Below are 6,000 nucleotides of genomic sequence, written 5' to 3'. Positions count from 1 at the left end.
GTTCCCCGGGACATGCGCTGGTCCCGCTCCTTCCGTCTCCCCAGAGTTCGTGTGGAGCTTGGGCACTTTCACTAGTCTTTCCGGAGGAACTGTGTCCCACCTGACAGGTCCCTGAATATCACCCCCATGAGTCCTACTCGCTGATTCCGAGTCCGATGTTTGACCATCCTGTCTCCAGCGCTGCTCTGGGCAGGTTTCTAAGGCAGCCTCAGTGCCTCGGTCCAATCGAATCAGCGCGAACACATCACCATATCCACCCATGTTTGCTCCCTTGGATTTATTTCTCACATGGAATAGCTTCTTTGAAAATCAAAAGATAAAATTTCCACTCTGCGCTCTGCCGGTTACCTTCTTGCCAAGACAGACACTTGAAGCTGCACCTGCTTTACCCTGGGGAGGTCGAGGCATTGCATCCAAGGTGAAGTTTAATTAGCGAGAAGGTTGGGGGGAGGGCTGCCTCGCCCATGCTGCTGGTGGAGCCAGTCTGCACCCCGCTGGCTGCGGCCGCACCGCCCGCCTTCCTTTGCCAGGAGGTCTTCCCCCATTTCCCTGGGGGTGGGTTGGTGGGGGTGTGAGCCCTGTCCTTTGAGTCGGTTGGGGTTGGGACAAGTGCCTGGTCCTGCTTCTCCGGAGACAGAGACACATCTCAAGGTTGAAAGGAAAGAAAATTACCTTTCTTTTTATTTTTAAAAACAGCTTTCTTGAGATACAGCTCACATGCCATGTAATCCACCCATTTAATGTGGACAGTTCAGTGGCTTATAGTGTATTCACAGAGCTGTGCAACTGTCACAATAGAACATTTTCGTCACCTCGGAAGCAAACCCTGCACCCGTCAGCAGTCACTCCCATCTCTCCTCATCCCCAGAGCCCCCGACCACCACGCATCTACTTCTTCTCTCTATTCGTCCATTGTGGACCTTTCGTACACACAGAGTAATACAACGTGTGGTCTTCTGTGATGGCCCCTTTGTAGAGCGTGTCTTCAAGGTCCGGCCGTGGTTGTAGCACGTATCAGTAATTCATTCTGTTTTATGCCAAATAATTTTCCGTCATACAGATGTACCGTATTTTGTTTATCCATTCATCAGTTGAGGGACATTTGGGTTGTTTCCATCTTTCGGCTATTATGAATAATGATGCTGTGAACATTTGTGTACAAGCTTTTCATGTATTTTCCTTTCTCTGGGGTGCATACCTAGGAGTAGAACTGCTGGATCAAATGGAAACTCTTTGTTCAAATTTTGAAGAATTGCCAGATTGTTTTCCAAAGGGCTGCACCGTTTTTTATTTCTGCCGGCAATGTATGAGGATTCTAATTCCCACCTCTCCTTGCCAACACTTCTTAGTGTCTGTCTTTTTAATTACAGCCTTCCTAGTGGAGGGGAAGTGGTACCCCATTAACTGTGGTTTTAGTTTGCATTTCCCTCCCTAATAATGATGCTGAACATTTTTCACGGGCCTCTGGGTCGCTTCTACATCTTTGGAGAAATGTCTGCTCAGTTCCTTTCTGCATTTGTTGATTGGGTTATTAGTTTCCTTGTTATTGAATAGTAGGTCTTCAATATATATTCTACATGCACGTGTCTTATGTATGATTAGCTGGCGTTTTGTCCTGCTCGGTGGGTTGTTTTCTCATTTTCTGGATACTGTCTTTTGATACATACACGTTTGTAATTTTGATGAAGTCTAGTTTATTTATTTTATCTTTTATACTTGTGGTTTTGGTGTCCTATCTAAGAAACCATTGCTTAACTCAAGGTCAAACAGTTTTATTCCCACACGTTTTCCTTTAAGAGTTTATGGTTTTCTCTCCTATTTAGCTGTTGGATCTATTTGAGGTCATTTCTGCAAGTGCTGTGAGGAAGGAGTGCGGCTTCTTTCTTCGTCTGTGAATATCCAGTTGTCCCAATACCATTTGCTGAAAAAACTGTTGAATTGTCTCATCATTCATCAAAAACCAATTGACTGTAAATACGAAGGTTTATTTCTGGACTCTCGATTCTGTTTCCTTGATCTGTATGTCTGTTTTTACGCCAGTACTGCACTGTCTTCACCAACGTAGCTTTGTAATGAGTTTTGAAATTGGGAAGTGTGAGTCCTCCGTCTTTGTTCTTTTGTTCAAGATGGTTCTGGGTGTTCTGGCTCCCTTGCAGTTCCATATACATTTTAGCATTGGCTTGTCTGCAGAAAAAGGCAGCAGGACTCTTGCTCGGGACCGCACTGCGTCTGTAGTCCTGTTTGTGGAGCGTCGCCACCTTGACGGCATGAAGTCTTCTGATCCGTGAAGAAGAGATGTCTTGCCACTTATTTTGGTCTTAATACTTTCAATAATGTTTGTAGCTTTCACTGTGCAAGTCTTGTACCTCTGATGCTGACTTTATTTCTAGGTATTTCGTTGTTTTGGATGCTGCTGTGAGTTAGCTGGCTTTCTTACTTTCATCGTCAGTGTTTTCATCGCTGTGTATAGAAATCCAATTGATTTTTTAAAATTGACATGTAATATTATATTAGTTTCAGGGGTATAACATAATGATTCGACACATGTATAGATTGCCAGATGATCACACAATAAGTGTAGTTAACATCAATCTCCTCACATAGTTACACATTTTTTTTCTTGCGATGAGAACTTTTTTTTTAAAGATTGGCCCCTGGGCTAACAACTGTTGCCAATCTTTTTTTTTTTCTTTTCTGCTTTATCTCCCCAACCCCTCCCCCCCCCCCACCCCCGTACACAGTTGTATATCTTAGTTGCAGGTCCTGCTAGTTGTGGGATGTGGGACGCCGCCTCAACGTGGCCTGATGAGCGGTGCCATGTCTGCACCCAGGATTCGAACCCTGGGCCGCCGCAGCGGAGCGCACGAGCTTAACCACTCGGCCACGGAGCTGGCCCCGCGATGAGAACTTTTAAGATCTGCTCTGTTAGCAACTTTCAAATATGCAATACAGTCTTGCTAAGTGTAGCCACTGTGTTGTCCATTACATCCTCGGGACTTGTTTATATTATAAGTGGAAGTTTATACTTTTTGAGCCCCTTCGGGAACCATTTTGCCCACCTGCCACCCCCTGCCTCTGGCAGCCACCAATCTGTTCTCTGTAGCTATGAGCTTTTTTTTTTTTCCCCCAGATTCCACATATAAGTGAGAACGTACAGTATTTGTGTTTCTTTAACTTATTTCACTTAGCATAATGCCCTCAAGGTCCATCCATATTGCTGCAAATGGCAGGATTTTCTTCTCTTTTTGGCCGAATAATATTCCATTGTGTATATACCCCATTTCCTTCCTCCGTTCATCCATCGAGGGACACTTGGGTTGCTCCCATGTTTTAGCATTGTAAATAATGCTGCAGTGAACATGGGGGCACAGATGTCTTTTTGAGTTAGTGTTTTCATTTCCTTTGGATAAGTACCTAGAAGTGGGATTGCTGGGTCATACGGTAGTTCTATTTTTAATTTATCGAGGAACCTCCATACTGTTTTTCACAGTGGCTGCACCAATTTATTTTCCTGTATGATTGATTCTTTTTGTGTTGATCTTGTATCCTGCAACCTTGCTGGCCTGGTTTATTGGCTCCAGCAGTTTTCCTGTGCACGCTCTATGATTTCCTGTGTGCGTGGTCATGTCGTTTGCAAGCAGGGGTAGTGTTACTTCCTCCCCTCCAATCCAGATGCCTTTCATTTCGTTTTCTTGCCTAATTGACATGGCTAGAACTTCCAGGAAAGTGTAGAACAGAGTTGGTGAGAGTGGCCATTGCTCAGCTGGTTCCTGACCTCAGGGGCAGGGCCTCCAGTCTTCCCCACTAGGTGCGGTGGATGCGAGCTGTCGATTGTCCATGGACGCCCTCTACCAGGTGCAGGAGTTCCCTTCTGTTTCTAGTTTCTTCGGTGTTTTTATCATGAAAGGGTGTGGATTTTGTCGAATGGTTTTTCTGCACTTAGTGGGCATCAGCTTTTATAGCAGCTTTTAAACCATGAAATCGTCTTTCTTTCCCTTTTCCTCTGTCTTTCTCCCTCACACACACACACAGAACCTCGCTGGGAGCAAAGCAGATGATTGAATGTGTCAACCTAAGCAAATTTGCTTGTTACTTTACCTCGAAATGAGTTTGTTTGGGAATAGCCGAAAGAATTGCAATTCGGGACAGGCATGCTATGGCGAACCACAGGCAAATCCAGCAAACCAACGAGGCAGCTGCTTTTATAGAGAAAAGGGGCAGAGGGCGGGGCTGCTCTAAAGGAAAGTCCGCTGGGGAGAGGAACACATCAGGGCAGGAAAGGCTTCTTATTGGCTGGGCTGTGGTGTTTCTGATTGGCTAAATTGTGATGTTTCTGATTGGCTTGGCTGTGGCATTTCTGATTGGCTAAATTGTGATGTTTCTGATTGGCTTGGCTGTGCCATTTCTGATTGGCTAAATTGTGATGTTTCTGATTGGCTGGGCTGTGCCATTTCTGATTGGCTAAATTGTGATGTTTCTGATTGGCTGGGCTGTGCCATTTCTGATTGGCTGGGCTGTGGCGTTTCTGATTGGCTGGGCTGTTGCTGGGTGGGAGAGAAATCTCCCTTCAGTCGTAAGTAGTTGTACTTCCTGTGTGAGTTGTTTAAGTGTGCATCTTTTCCTGTTTGGTGTAATTGATGACATGTGATGAGGCCTGAGAACTCCCCCTTCAAACCTTCCCGACTCCAATTTAGTCAAAGTTTCTTTTATTAATTTAATAAATGAATAGTCTAGCCCTCTTGGTCACAGCTCTCCTTGCCCTGGCGGCTGTGTCACTGGGGGCAGGGGGCCCGCTCCAGACAAGTGAGGACTAGAAGTTCACGTGTTAATGATGACTTCCAAGGGTGGTGGCTCCCTCTGGCATGCATACACCACCATTTTCTCTTCCCTTTCCTGACTGTACGGTGAAAATATCCAGCATTAAAGGAGAGGATTTTGCAGGAAATGGCGCATACCGGTGTGTGTGCTGAAAGATAACAATACATAGGCAAAAAACTTGACATACCCAAGAAATGTGTTAAAGGGAATGTAACATATTCTGTGCAGACCTTTCTGGTGTGGAAGTCTGCATTCTGAAAATACTGGTTTTGGTTTATTTTCTGAGGCCTCTTCTATCCCCTTTCTCTTCCAGGAGTCTGGGTGCTGACCACATTGTTGGCTGGCCTCACTGTGTGAGCCTTCTGTTCCACGTTTTGGCCTGTTACAGGTAAGAGGCCTTGGGGACACTTGCCTGTCTTCAGCCGGGCCTTTCTCAATCCCTGGGCGGTGCCAGCAGAGCCTGACATGTAATACAAGGTCTGGGTTGGACAGACGCTTCGTCTGCAAATTTCCTGTGGCGTTGGGGTCTACAGCCCTTAAATAGCAGTGACTCTAATGTGGAAACGGGAAGGACAGAGGGATTCCAGCATTGTGTTTGTTAGGGGTCTCCCAAGAAAGCGCCAACAGGATACATATGCGCGTGCACACACTCACAGATGTGGGTCTTTGTGTGTCTGTGTGTATATGGAGGAAGAGAGAGGGAGAGAGAGGGAGGGAGAGGGAGGGAGAGGGAGGCTGATTTTGCTGTCTCGGCTCGTGTGACCCCGTGGCCGGCAGGTCGGAATCTGCAGGCCAGGCTTGCAGACGGGGGTCTAGATGCTGTTGTCTGGACGCAGATTTTCTTCTCCGGGAAATCTCAGTTTTTGCTCTGAAGGCCTTCAGCTGGTGAGGCCCACCCACACTGTTGACAGTAATCTTCTCTACTTAAAGTCAGCTAACTGTACGTGTTAACCACATCTACAAAATGTCTTCACAGCAACACGTAGATTAAATGCCTAGTTTGAGTCAGTAAGTGCATACTATAGTCTGGTCAGGTTGACAGATAAGACTAACTATCACAGCCCACGCTCCCTCTTCTTGGCCCCACCCACATCTCCTTTAGCTGCATTTAATCTACAAATAAGACAGTAACAAAGTCCTTCTTCCACCTCACCTGGGACTGCTATCCTGTGTACAACTCAA

This window comes from Equus przewalskii, chromosome 26 (genome assembly GCF_037783145.1).
Source record: "Equus przewalskii isolate Varuska chromosome 26, EquPr2, whole genome shotgun sequence".
NCBI lineage: Eukaryota > Metazoa > Chordata > Mammalia > Perissodactyla > Equidae > Equus > Equus przewalskii.
The sequence above is the reverse complement of the archived record's forward strand: the minus strand, read 5'-3'. Positions refer to the sequence as shown.